Source organism: Haliotis cracherodii, unplaced genomic scaffold (genome assembly GCF_022045235.1).
Source record: "Haliotis cracherodii isolate W230 unplaced genomic scaffold, xgHalCrac1.p SCAF_3, whole genome shotgun sequence".
NCBI classification, from domain to species: Eukaryota; Metazoa; Mollusca; class Gastropoda; order Lepetellida; family Haliotidae; genus Haliotis; species Haliotis cracherodii.
In genome coordinates this window covers 32,376,375-32,390,251 of record NW_027266286.1, presented here as the reverse complement: position 1 = coordinate 32,390,251, position 13,877 = coordinate 32,376,375, and the positions used below count along the sequence as shown (strand labels likewise).

The following is a 13,877-nucleotide window of genomic DNA, read 5'->3' as shown; positions in this document are numbered from 1 at the left end:
GTTCAAGCCACTTTGTGAACCGTGTGTTTAAAATATCAGAATAAACTTTACAGGGTACTGATTAAGGAGATCCAACTGTATCCCAGTGGGTCCCAGGGATCGGCATTTGGTTTCAGGATTGGTGAAATAATAATATGGCGCCAAACATCAGGACAGATATTATATTCAAAACAAAAATTAAAAAGCCTCAGCAAACTATCCACACGGGAACTATTTTTGAGCGCCTCCGCAGGTATAAGATCGGATCCCGCCGCTTTGCCGCATTTAACACGGGCGAGTGCATTTACAACCTCTTCATATACAAGCTGGTGCATTGAAACAACTCACAAGAGATGACATTTTGATCACATTATAAAAGCGTTAAAGCAAGGTAAATTTTCATGTGTTGTTACAATATAATCTACCACTTAGGTAGACTTATAAAAATGTCAAGAAACAGATCAGCATAACTATTTTCTTTAACGTCAATAACCGTCCGCCCACAAACCTCATCGACTCCTTCGATAATTTGTCTTGGTTCCAGTTCTTGAATAATTATTAAGGTCTTCACATATGCACATTAATCCTTCATTTTGGAAAGTACCCACTTACTCCAACACAGTCTCGGAAAATTGTTCTGCGTCGTGTTGTCTACTCGACCCAGGGTGAGGTAAAAGTGAAGTAAGCGTATACTCCGAAACGCTGTGTTCCTCATAAGTAAAGAAGTTCACATCCTTAAATTCTCTTTCCTGTGTGTATCACTTCTAAATACCATTCACAGTGGCAGATGTGTGGAATGAACTGTGAGACTACAATTACAGTTTTCTTTGACATTATTTGAATGAGGTCGAATTACCCCTGAATGTTGTCAACTTTTGTTGAAATAAACTTCCTGTGTTGTGAAAATATAAACCTCTTATACCCTTATAATTTAAATATACCCATCAATTATGCCGACGTCATCCTTCAATGCCTTCCTTAATGGTAGCCTGAGCGCGGCATTTACTTCGTCCCCGTTTACTTGAACCAGGAGTGAAGTCGTAGAGTGTGGTAGATCATGAATAAACGATAGTTGCTATCTATTGAAAGATTGTATATGTTTAGAATAAACTAAACCGCCGGGAACCGGGTTATAATTAGAATAAATTTGACGAGACTCAGTGGTGTTCTCCTGCCAGAACCTGCACCACGTTTAGTTGACACACAAGGGTGTGCATGTTCCCTCTCTCCTGCCAGACCCTGAACCATGTGTAGCTGACACACAAGGGTTTGCATGTTCCCTCTCTCCTGCCAGAACCTGCACCATGTGTAGCTGACACACAAGGTTGTGCATGTTCCCTCTCTCCTGCCAGAACGTGCACCATGTGTAGCTGACACACACGGGTATGCATGTTCTCTCTGACCTGCCAGAACCTGCACCAGACTTAGCTGACACACAAAGGTGTGCATTTTCCCTCTCTCCTCCCAGAACCTAAACCATGTCTAGCTGATACACAAGGGTGTGCATATTCCCGTCTCTCCTGCCAGAACCTGCACCATGTGTGGCTGACATACAAGGGTGTGCATGTTCCCTCTCTCCTGCCAGAACCTAAACCATGTCTAGCTGATACACAAGGGTGTGCATATTCCCGTCTCTCCTGCCAGAACCTGCACCATGTGTAGCTGACACATGAGGATGACGTAGATACCTGTGGCCATTGCGTCGCTGTCGAATCCCGGTGGAGTTTTATACAAGATGTGTGACAAAATATTGTGATACAAAAAGTGGCAGTTTCAGGCACCTAAGCACTGGACGTCCGAACGGTCACCATCAGCTGCACCAAGAACGACAGGTAACACGTCGACACTGGCAGTCTGGTCCACCGTCAATTAGCAAACCCCGAATGATGGGAAATGCTGTTGCTCAAAACCCATTGATAATGCCAGTGGTTCGTTCACAGACACCAAGGTCTCTATACAACAGGGAACCCTACGCCAACCGTTAGCCGGTAGGAAGCCAGCTCACGTCAGCACGTCTATGTTTCATTGTTTTATTCAGAAAACAAACATGTCATTCTACATACTGTATGTGTTCCAATACACGTAGAGATAATTGCAATAATCCTTCGATGGGAATGGACATTTTACGCTAAGTATGGAATGATGACAATGAATAAGTTCTCAGTTCTCAGTTCTCAGTAGGTATTACAGAAATCTATGCTGCACGCATTTCTCACAGTGTCTGGTTGCTTCCCTTATAATTAGGAAGAAGCACACGATTGCTTTGATATACAGAAAAAGAAACCTAACACCCATCGAATCTCTGGCACGTACGTTTGTATCAACTGCCCTTTATATAATAGCAGTGATTTGATGTGACAGCACATTACAAACAAACAAATGGCCTGAAATAATGTTTTGTACTTTTGAAATCGCTTTATTACATTTGTAAAGAAGATCTATTTTTAACTGAGGGAATTGGTCCTTAGAAGGAAATTCACTGACATTGATGACGAAATCAATTTCACCAATTAAAGCAACCGTGTTCATCGTTTATAGATACAAACGAAAATGCTTGAACAATAGCCGCTGAAAAATAGTCACATACCACTACCAGATTATCAGTTCTCTTTTCCCTCAGACAAGGCGTTCATGTCTGCTGATTATAAGCTAGGATGTTTCCATCACACGACGGTCATGTGCTAGCGAGTTCAAGGAGTGAAATTTATTCCCCGAAGATATTGTTAGGAACGTGTGGGTGTTCAGGGTTCCGCTTCGCTTCAGGAAGAAAAGGGAAACCGGTACTTGTTGGTGCTTTTGAATCACCGCCATTCTTTTGTGGGGCTGGCGCTACAGTTTTCCTGAAAGTCAAAGTTAAACAGGGAAGATATTGGTTGCAACTACAACCGTTAAAATATATACTAGTAGTATTATATTTATCATAAACATAAATTTACTCATACCTGAATCACGAGGCTGAAATAACTTAAATACATAGCATCAAAACTAAATTAATTTAATGTAGCCGAAGATGATCTATTGAATTTTCAAATAAAACATTAGTGTGGACTTATTATCGTTGTGTCAGTTGTGTAAAAATCATAGTGTTAATTAATGTTTACACTGTCGAGGTTATAGGGTGGCAAGGCCATAGGGTGAAGACAAAGATGGTTGTTGAAGGGAATTCGTTACCTCCGGGCCACCAGAATCATCGGCACTACTGGAGGTGGGTCCAACTTTTGCCTGATGATTGAAGGAATGAAAATAAGTGCGATTTAACTTTTAGCTATGCAACACTCTAATCATACATTTACTCACACACGCAACTAAACAATCTGTTTGTACCAATCACATATGTCGTACAGTTGTATCATACTCTTATCTTGCAAATGTAAAGGACACAAATAGGTTACATATTTAGGGAAATAAATATGGCATCTCATGAGGAATGATTGGAAACAGTTCCTATGTTGGTCACATTTATTTATTCATGGTTAAAAGTACCTATACGCGATGTAATAGCGGAAAATGTCTCCAGAAGACTGTTAGCATAATTTTGTTAAAATGCATCGCCGTGCTACGCAAACGAATGATGGGAAATAATAATCACGGAGAGGTAATACATGACCGTAGCGCACAAATGGCAAACAGCAGTCAGGGAGGTTTAAGCTTCCATCGAATTGTTAGTAACGATGTCAACACATAAGTCGGTGTGATTTCAATGTTCTTGAATTTGCATATAAGCAACCCAACAGATAGCTCCAAGACAGGCAGATGATTCGGAGGCTCACAGTCTTAACGGTTCACAAGATCAACAAAGATGAACACCGTGTTTAGGGCATGGCGTCATAGCACCAGGTTGTTGCGTCACTGACGGCAATGTTCCCGATGAAACAAAGTCACTGCAAAGTTACATATGTCGGAGTCCCAGATGAGTTGATACAAGCGATGTTCCATTACATAGAATGTCCGATATGGTGGTGACTGGCGTTACCAATAGTTTTTAAGATAAACATCATTTATATATTATCTGGAAATACAGTGGTGTTGATTTCTATAAGGTCTTTTGAATATTTCTATATTTTATATAAGATTACAGAAATATTGTGTTGACTTCAAAGGACTAATGCTAAATAAGTTTCCATACCTTTAAGGCAGCATATTTTCTGTAGAATATGATGAAGCACACACCCATAATGATAGAAACTATACCGAGGATAGAACCCAGACCAATTGTAGCACTCCTATATATGTCTGAAAAACAATTATATAGAATTTAAGATTCATAAAGGAAATCGAATATAAACGTCTGTAATAAATGTGTGTTTCTTTAAGTATGAAATGCTCATGCTATAGTTTGTAACACGACGAAATCTCACATTCTTGTAAAAATCAATGAATCCGTTTGAGAAACCGATTGATAGAATATGCATGCGAGCACGAATATGATGTTCATAATAAATTACTTACATGTAGTTCACAGTTCAAGGTATGATGGCTTTATTGTCAAAGAATCCGGACAGTCCTTTCTCGGACAGGTATCCTTACACGCGAAACACCCTCTCTTCATCTTTTACAATGAGCAAATTGTCTGACTCACATGATTGTGACAAGACGGGATCCCCAGTCACACCAGCAGGTCTGTTAGAGTGATTTGGGTTATCTGCACATTTATCTACAGTTGGTGGGGCAGATGCTGCGTCATTTCCACACGTCATTGTAACAGTTGCAACATTTGTTTCAGCTGAAATGAATAAAGAAAATATCATATATTCATATCAGTCAATGCAGTCCTACGTTAATTTGGGGCCGCAATGTGGCTGAAGTAAATCCGATGCGACGTTACATTTTAACTCACTCACTCATTCACATGTATTACAATGCGTCGCCTCGCACTTTGTTCTCACAACGGAACCTTGATATTTCGATGCAGTACTATAACTCATGAACTGTCCGTTACATGGAACATTACTGTCTTGTTTTAATGCCATCATGTAGATACATCACATCGGCCTTTCATCCCACCTCAAGTAATGTTCAAAAGCGGCGTTAAACTAAACTCACTCACTTAGTTGCATCACGAAAGGCACAACAACAAAAACATGCATACCCTTTATTTCGAACCAATAGCGTCCATTATTGCCACTGTTGTTATTCAAGAAGCTGATTAGCAGAGAATGGGTTTTACTTGTCAAGGCCTCGGTTATCTTAAAGTTGTCTCCGTTGTTGCTAATGCAGACAAATTCCACTGCTGTCACTGTAAAGATCCACATGTATTGCTGTAATGACGAGAGGCGTGTCGCAGGAGGCGACAATGGAGCAGCTTATCTCAGTGCCAGCTGGGATACCACTAGGATAATCCTTGCTTTTGCCTGAGACACTAGCATCTTCCACTCCCTCCAAAGTCAGAGATCCTACAAAAGTGACATGATTTTATATTTGATATCGAATCCATCTGAAAGAAGAGATGGGTACGTGTAGACGATACCGACACACGCAGAAAACGCATACTCAACTTTAACTCGAAATAAAAAAAGATGAGTGTTGTTTTTTTTATCTACGCTAGAAAATAATATTAAACTTAAAATTACAATCCAAAAGTGTAAACGTCAACCGTCTTTTATTCGCCAATGAGAGACAGATTTAGTAAACCCAAACACCAATTCAGTACAACGCTTGTGTTCGTGGGTTTCACCAAAGTGGTAAACGTCTGAGACCTGCATCACTTCGGGCATTTCTCCCACATTAAGCTGACACGCCGTGATATAACTGAAATACTGTCCAAAGCGGCGTGAAGTCCAACTCACTCACTCACTCACTATTGTCACACCGCGAGAGTACACAATATGAAAGTATTTGGCTGACGTAGCTATAATAAGTTAGAGCCTAAGGCGATAGATACTCTCATTCTTTCTTAAAAGTCTTGGAAACAATAATCATTCAGCAAGCTGTCGAAAAAAAGTAGAAATTGTCTGCCACAAAAATTACATAATTTGTCTTTTAGAACAAAATATTTAGGCTCACAGTTTGAATTAAAACATATCTAGTTTTGCAGCTCTTGCCACCAAACATAATGGTTTGGTTTACGTGGCTACATGTATATATTTGATACGAAATACTACATCCAGTTAGTTGGTCGGTTGTGAATATTATGAAGGCTTTTTGGGCATTACGGTAGAAGATCGAGCTTTGGGTGGTACATACTTGGTATACAGTAGTACTCCATCATCATGTAGTTGGATCTCAAGAGGTAGCCAACATCGTTACAACCCTGGGTCAGTTGTGTGGACACCTTCGTGTTACACGTGTAAACCCCCGTGCAATCCTCATAGAAGGACATTTCTGAAGCCAGATACAACAGTTTACAGTCTCTGGTGTTGTAGGTACAACATTTTTCTTCATCTCTGTCTGCGTCTGTGGCAACTTCGGGACAGCCGGTGTCCTCCTTCTTAACCATAGCATAAACACCAGATGCAGCAATAATACTCTGGTTCGCACAAGCAGGGGTAAGGAAATCCCCATGTGTGTTTCCATGGCAACCTGTGCTGACTTGAACTGGAGCCGATAATTCTGCTGGAATGAAGTTATAGATCAATCATTTATACATAATATTATTATGATTAAGATCATCAAAAATTCAAAGGGACAGACAATGTGTTTGATGGCATTTATACCTTCTTTGGGGATATTAATCGACTCACCGAAATGCCATAAACTTTATGCGTTATTCAGTTGGTGAAACTAAAAGGAGATTAAACAAAAACAAATAAAACATATTTATTTGATATTTGTACACTTACGGGTTTTAGCTGAAATGTGCGGTAGAAATGATACTTAAAGCCATAGTGCATATTGACACATTAAAACATGCATTGTTACATGTCCACTCCTTCCAGTATATAGTCTCACGATGTTGTGTTATGTTACGCTAAATTAACGTACCCAATACCCAACACTTCCTTATTGAACACAGCCAATAAGTTGACCAGTCACGATCGTTTTCTACGAAATCTCACAGCCAACAGCCCTTACCAAGAATTGAATGAATTGGCACTGTTGTCATGCGTTCCATGAACCGGGGACAAAACAGAAGCCTTAATCCGTACCAGAACATTGAAACAACGAACAATAGGCTACATGTAACTAATACAATATTAATATTGCCCAAATAAAATTGTCTCTGTGACATCAAATCACAGCGGATATGTGTGAACACGCATACAGAAATTTCTTAACCCCTAAGTGTAGGCCGTCAAAAGCTGTGGTGTGATGGAATAACATTGGGCAACCTTTATTCCTGATGTCCGGGTTTAAATAATGACATGCTGATTTTAGAACATTTGGACAATTTTCTCAATGTTCTTTGTAGTGTATTATTGAAAAGTACGTTCATCTTACACATATTGATTCGATTGTAATAAATCTGCGTGAAAGCAATTTTCTTTCGTCTTCTAAAGATGGACAGGTACAAAAATAATAGAACTCACTGCTAATGTCAGATAGTTAGCATTAGACACACTTGTCGGTTAAAGCTATTTTCTCCATATCCAAGTTTCTAAAGGTAAGTTATGGTTACAAGTTCTAAACTTAAGTAAGACTCGCCAAACGTTTACCTGCATTACGTTCAAGCAATCTTCAAAATTTCGACCAGTAATGTCATTTATTTTTTCATGGACTAAATGGAAGCCAGGGGTTAAATTAGCACTGATTGGTAATACGCAATGAATAAATGGAAATCCATTCCATCTTACTACTTTTATTGTTTTGACATGCACATGCATATGCTCTCTACATCCTAGCATTCATTCACCTGATGAAGATGAGGTGAGTTGATGAAATGGGGTTTAACGTCGCGTCCAAGGTTATTGCACTTTTATAGAGACTCGAAAACACATGTTTGTGCGTGTTTGGCTGCTTGTGCTTGTCCGGACTAATGACTATTTTACAATGTTAGCCTCCTGAGATACCATGCAAAATACCCCACTCAGACACGGTATACTGACTCCGAGCCGACCAGTCCTTGTTTTAGCCCCTTAATGCCGAGCGTCAGACAGGGTAACAACAAGTACCATCTTTTAACGTATTTTGGTATGACGCAGGCGGGGATCGAACCCCGGACATTCCGCTCTCCGTGAAAATGTAAACTTCTAATACCCTTATAATTTATATCATCCCATCAATTATGCCGACGTCATCCTATCAATGCCTTCTTAATGGTAGCCTGACGTTAATGTCGTATTATGAGCGCGGCATTTACTTCGTCCCAGTTTACTTGAACCTTGGGGTGAAGTCGTACAGGGTGGTAGATCATGAATAAACGAGACTTGCTATCCACTGAAAGATTAGTATAAGCATGTACCGCAGGGACCCGGGTTAGAATAGATCCCCAACACTTTATTTCTGGCTGGAAGAGGCGATTAAATTTGACACAGCTCAGTGACTGGGTTGATTACATGGCATTACCCCCTAAGCGTGGTGTGGCTCCATGATTAACCACTGGACTGACTGGTCAAGATTTGACTTTATACAGAATATGATGATATAACTGTAATTTTGCAAACTTCAGCGTAACAACAATCCCTGAGTACGGATAGCCTGCCTGTCCTGGTTGTAGTAGTATCCTTCTCATCTCGATGGCGTGATTGGCACTCATTTGGACGCGGGGATTACAGTTAAAACTTTATCCTATCTTTTATCTATACAATGGCGTCACCGACACTAACATATCAGCACAATATGACAATCATGTGCCACTGTAGGTGCAGTTAAATATTTTACGCTACATGCAGGAAAACGGATTATCATGTTGATAATAACACTACTGATGTTTGATGTCTTGTAACCAGATTGAAGTATTATTTAAATGAACATTATGTTGATTGTAAACTTTTACGGTGTCTTAATTTCTGCATGTTATATGCACTCATTTTTACACAATACTGAGTGAGTGAGTATGGTTTTACGCCGCTTTTAGCAATATTCCAACAATATAACGGCGGGGGACACCAGAAATGGGCCTCACACATTGTACCCATGTCGGGAATCAAACCCGGGTCTTCGGCGTGACGAGCGAACGCTTTAACCACTAGGCTACCCGACCGCCCCTACACAATACTGCATATTTAAACATGTGTTCATTTTCTAAATGGCAGTCCTACCCTTATTTTATTAAATAATCTACAAACATCAGGCCACCAGACGTGCATGTCTTAACAACCCGTCTGTGACGGTCGGGCAGGCGGGTACTTAAACGCTGGTTATACATTATCGAATAACATACTTGGGGTAATTCCGAGAGTAAAAGGTGAAATGTTTTTTTTCCAAATTTGTATTGAGCCTTTTCGTGTCCAAAGTACATATTGAGTGTAGCACATAGAGTTCGAAACGGTTAATAATCGTCATCCTCGAAAAGATTTAGCACTCACGAAACTACTCAATTCAAAATTACGATTGCTAATTGTACATAATGAAGAGTTCTCACTGAAATTGTAAAAGCTGTAATGATATATAACGGCGACATGAATGCAGAAACGAACACCCATAGTAGATAAATAAGTATGTTTAGAATAATAACAGCGTGTGGACTCCACGAGTTCCAGCAGGTATTCAAACGTCTCACTTATATTCTGCATTAATCCGCCTGGAGATGTCGTGTGCATGTTCTTTCTCTCCTGCCAGAAACTGCACCATGTCCAGATGACACACAAGGATGTGCATGTTCCTTCTCTCCTGCCAGAACCTGCATCACGTGTGGCTGACACACAAGGATGTGCATGTTCCTTCTCTCCTGCCAGAACCTGCACCGCGTGCAGCTGACACACAAGGATGTACTTGTTTCCTCTCTCCTGCCAGAACCTGCACCACGTGCAGCTGACACACAAGGATGTGCATGTTCCCTCTCTCCTGCCAGAACCTGCACCACGTAGGGCTGATACACAAGGCCGTGCATGTTCCTTCTTTCCTGCCAGAACGTGAACCACGTGTGGCTGACACACAAGGATGTGCATGTTCCTTCTCTCCTGCCAGAACCTGCACCACGTGTAGCTGATACACAAGGGTGTGCATGTTCCTTCTCTCCTGCCAGAACCTGCTCTATGTTCAGCTGACACACAAAGGTTGTGCATTTTCCCTCTCTCCTGTCAGAACCTGCACCATATGTGGCTGACATATGAGGATGACGTAGAAACCTATGACCATTGACCATCGGAGGAGTTGTTTAGTTCAAGATGTATGACAACATATTGTGGTACAAAAAGAGGCAGTTTCAGGCACCTAAGCAATTGCAATGGACATCTGAACGGTCGTCATTAGATGCACCAAGAAGAAGAGGTAACATGTCGACACTGGATGTGTGGTCAATTAGCAAAACACGAATGATAGGAAATGCTGTTACTCAAAACCCATTGATAATACGAGTGGTTCGTTCACAGACACCCAGGTCTCTATAAAACAGGGAACCCTACACCAGCTCATAGCCAGTAGGAAGCCAGCTCACGTCAGCACTGTCAGTCGAACCACCTGTCAGTAAGCAATGGCCTAGTTTAGAAATGCAATAAGCAAGGCCGTGTTAAACAGTTATAAAGGGACATTCAGTGCCGAATGGTTTTCTTGTACAATTTTACCAAAGCTGGCGTTATCAGGTGAACAGATTAGACTTACAACTTACAACTTAAGAAAAATAGTGTTTCTTTGTTTTATTCAGAAAACAAACATATCATTCTACAAACAGAACGTGTTCCAATACACGTGGACATATGTGCAATAATGCTTCGATTGGAATGGAAATTTACGCTAAGTATAAAACCAAATAGGACTCGAAATGATGACAATGAATAAGTTCTCAGTTTCTCAGCAGTTTCGTCCCCTATATTTTTAGATTATGTATTTAACAATTTGTGGTAGGTATTACATAAATCCATACTGCACACATTTCGCTCAGTGTATGGTTGCTTCCCTTATAATTAGGAAGAAGAACACAATTGCTTTGATATACAGAAAAAGAAACCTAACACCCATCGAATCTCTGGCACGTACGTTTGTATCAACTGCCCTTTATATAATAGCAGTTCATCGTTAAAAGATACAAACGAAAATGCTTGAACAATAGCCGCTGGTCACATACCACTACCAGATTATCAGTTCTCTTTTCCCTCAGACAAGGCGTTCATGTCTGCTGATTATAAGCTAGGATGTTTCCATCACACGACGGTCATGTGCTAGCGAGTTCAAGGAGTGAAATTTATTCCCCGAATAAATTGTTAGGAACGTGTGGGTGTTCAGTGTTCCGCTTCGCTTCAGGAAGAGAAGGGAAACCGGTACTTGTCGGTGCTTTTGAATTACCGCCATTCTTTTCTTGGGTAGCGCTACAGTTTTCCTGAAAGTCAAAGTAACACAGGGAAGATATTGGTTGCAACTACAACCGTTAAAATATATACTAGTTGTATTATATTTATCATAAACATAAATTTACTCATACCTGAATCATGAGGCTGAAATAACTTAAATACATAGCATCAAACCTAAATTAATTTAATGTAGCCGAAGATGATCTATTGAATTTTCAAATAAAACATTAGTGTGGACTTATTATCGTTGTATCAGTTGTGTAAAAATCATAGTGTTAATTAATGTTTACACTGTCGAGGTTATAGGGTGGCAAGGCCATAGGGTGAAGACAAAGATGGTTGTTGCAGAGAATTCGTTACCTCCGGGCCACCAGAATCATCGGCACTACTGGAGGTGGGTCCAACTTTTGCCTGATGATTGAAGGAATGAAAATAAGTGCGATTTAACTTTTAGCTTTGCAACACTCTAATCATACATTTATTCACATACGCAACTAAATCAACGCAGCTAAAAAGACTGTCAATAGTTGCTACTACGTCCACCACGTTCATACACAGTTGGAGCCCGTTCGACAACATTTTCACGAAAGTATTGAGAACTAGTTTGGTGTGATGGGACATTTGTGGTATGTGTAAATGCGTTAAGGTGCGGCAAGGGATCCTACAACAGTTACCGTTCCGTGTCGTCATGGTCACTGTAAGCCATGACTCTACAATCCGCATAGTTTGGAGAGCTGCACTAAGTCAAGGAGTGAGGGGTCTAACGACCGTTGCTCCGAATTAAATACAAAAGCAGTTATGTACCGGCGCCCCCACATTCAAGTATGAGAACAACACAAGGTTTGATAATCACAGTAAACTTCAGTCCATATCTCACTACACAACCAGGGCAGGACAGAGTGGGTGAATGGTAAGATCTAGACTCGACTTGATCGACCGGTTGTAAAACCCGCACGCCCTCCTAACACAAAGAACCTTCTTTTTAAAGTGTTCGACTCTGACCCGCTTTTGTCACGTGTCCTAATACATCATTCATTTAGACAACATGCCAGACCCTGAACACGCAATTGTATCGTGATGGCCACTTACTGAGACTTACTTACCGGTGACTAACCGTTTACTGATTCCCCCAATGATCTTATGAAATCTTTACCGCATTGCTTCTGTCTTCTGTACTTCATAAGTCCTCCTAAAATATATATTCTGTGTATACTGATATATTAACACGCAACCACAGCACCACAGCAAGCCCACAGTAATGTGTTCTGTCTTCCTGTTGATTTATTAAATGGCAGTGATGGCATAAAAGCAATCAAAACACGTCATTCAATTGTTAAATATGCCTAATGTGACATGACAAGGAACAGTTTTCAGTGTCTTTGTACAACGACAACACGTGACTATCGAGCTCTAAAATGTCATAGTTGTATCTATGATATTAAATTAAATATATCGACTTTATTAGGTACAATTAAGTTGCTAAAATTCAACCTGTGCGTTTCTTTCTTTGAAGAGTGTATATATAAGCCGTGTTTATCTCTGCGTCTCTGTCGTTGATGCAGAGTATAAAATGAATCACTGAGCTACGTCCAGAATTTTATTACTTTTTAAATGATTACATAAGGCTAGGTTCTCACTCGGTGCAAGTCAGTTATTGACCAGACAAATTTTAAAGTTAACGTAATGAGAATTTTATGTTTTGCTAACACAGTGACGCATTGGCATTTGGCTCTTTTTCTGTTCTTTATTTGTGTTTAGGACTGTATTAAAGGGTTGTTAGTTTTTGTGAAATTAGATACAAATATATTTTTCTAAAGTCTAATATCAAAGTTAAGTACGCAACTAATCATTGAAAAGTTGACAAAGAAAGTGATTTACTTGAGAAACCTAGATTTGGCGAGAAAACCGGTACATGCAATCCAATCTCTCCCTGTCCTTTTATGTTGATATGTTGTCTATTTAAAGATTAGCGAACTAATGCTTTAAAACTCGAGCTTCGGCATGGGACTTTTAGCATTATCACTTCCTTCCGAGTTGCAAGTAGGTTATTCTAAATAGTACTCATTTGACAAAGAAAAATATAGACATTGTTGATTTACTGATAAAATATTCTAGCTCGGTGAGTCTATTGCTTGAATGACGTCAGATAACAATCCACTCTTGAATCATGGATAATGGATGTTTTCATGTTCAGTTATTTCCACCAAGGGCCTCGTACGAGGGCAAGTTATAAAGAGCAGCAGCACCTGACAATACTGGCTCATTCGTCGTGAACGAGCCAGTAGGCATGCAGCGAACCTTGTACTTTCGGCAACACTTTGCCTGAAATATGTACCACTGTGGAACATTTTAATTTCTCTTGAACGTTACAGACACTATCCCACTGTCACAATCGTGTGTAATAATGTTTTCACGTATCTAGGTTACTCTCTCTACCTCCAATCTACGCTTTTTAAAAGGTTTATGACCTCATCCACAGAAACGCTGCCAAGATGTCCACCTTCTCTGATCATAGCCTTTTTTCTGTCAATACTTGAACCATTAAAGACAAAAACGGTATAAATTTAATACGAT

The 13,877-nt window shown here is 40.1% G+C and overlaps 1 long non-coding RNA gene and 1 pseudogene across 1 annotated transcript; both read right to left on the bottom strand.

Annotated features, from left to right (window-relative positions):
• Nucleotides 1-2,410: 2,410 nt before the first annotated feature.
• On the bottom strand, nucleotides 2,411-6,831 carry LOC139473573 (uncharacterized; annotated as a pseudogene).
• A 3,907-nt stretch (nucleotides 6,832-10,738) lies between these two features.
• Nucleotides 10,739-12,582, bottom strand: LOC139475997 (uncharacterized). Its single transcript, XR_011654040.1, has 3 exons — nucleotides 12,407-12,582; nucleotides 11,664-11,714; nucleotides 10,739-11,332 (listed from the first exon to the last, which is right to left on the bottom strand). It is a non-coding gene; the product is annotated as an uncharacterized lncRNA (long non-coding RNA).
• Between the last annotated feature and the right edge of the window lie 1,295 nt (nucleotides 12,583-13,877).